General features: G+C 36.8%; 1 non-coding gene across 1 annotated transcript; it reads left to right on the top strand.

The window, feature by feature from the left end:
- The first annotated feature begins 297 nt into the window (after positions 1 to 297).
- On the top strand, positions 298 to 369 carry Trnah-gug (transfer RNA histidin (anticodon GUG)). Its single transcript has one exon. It is a non-coding gene; the product is annotated as a tRNA-His (tRNA).
- The last annotated feature ends 375 nt before the right edge of the window (positions 370 to 744 follow it).

The raw sequence follows: 744 nt of genomic DNA, 5'->3' as shown, positions 1-744 counted from the left end.
CATCATCATCATTGGCCTTATACGTCTGTTTCAGACGATTTATGACGTCATTGCCTCGAAGAAATGCACTTTCTTTCTTATAGATAAATAGAAATATATAAATACTTCCTTTTGTATGATCAGTAATTATAAACAACTTCATTCATTATAATAAAAAAAGAAATAACGTGTACCAATCTCTTTCGACACTCACTTTTTGCAGTCGCTTGCGCAACTGTGACAAATTAACAAAATGAAAGTGTTGCAAGTTTTTGTAATACGTTCACAAATTTCGCCGCTTCTCTCGCAGCTCCGACAGCCGTGATCGTCTAGTGGTTAGGACCCTACGTTGTGGCCGTAGTAACCCAGGTTCGAATCCTGGTCACGGCAGTGATACACTGTCGCGGCGGAGCGTACGTTTTATTTTTTCTTGAGTTTTTTCACCTACTTCCAAATCAACAAATTAGATTTAGCCATAACAAAACAAAAAAACAAGCGTCGTTTGTGGTGAAAGTCAAATTGAAATTCAAATTATTTATTGTGACACACAGGTGTAGTGGGTAGATGTTACAAAGATAATAATAAGACCGCTGTGATCTGCCGGAACCAGAGGTTCTAGGTACGATTCCCGGTTGGTGCAATTTAGAATGTTAGCGAGCTTCCTCACGGTACAAGTGACGATAAATCAATCACCATGTAATCTGAATATAACTTTCTATAAATAAAAAAAAAATGTTAATAAGAAGACCTTGATATATGATATTC

This window comes from Pectinophora gossypiella, chromosome 6 (genome assembly GCF_024362695.1).
Source record: "Pectinophora gossypiella chromosome 6, ilPecGoss1.1, whole genome shotgun sequence".
Classification (NCBI taxonomy): Eukaryota; Metazoa; Arthropoda; class Insecta; order Lepidoptera; family Gelechiidae; genus Pectinophora; species Pectinophora gossypiella.
Note: the sequence above shows the minus strand (reverse complement) of the source record. Positions and strands in the feature narration are given on the sequence as shown.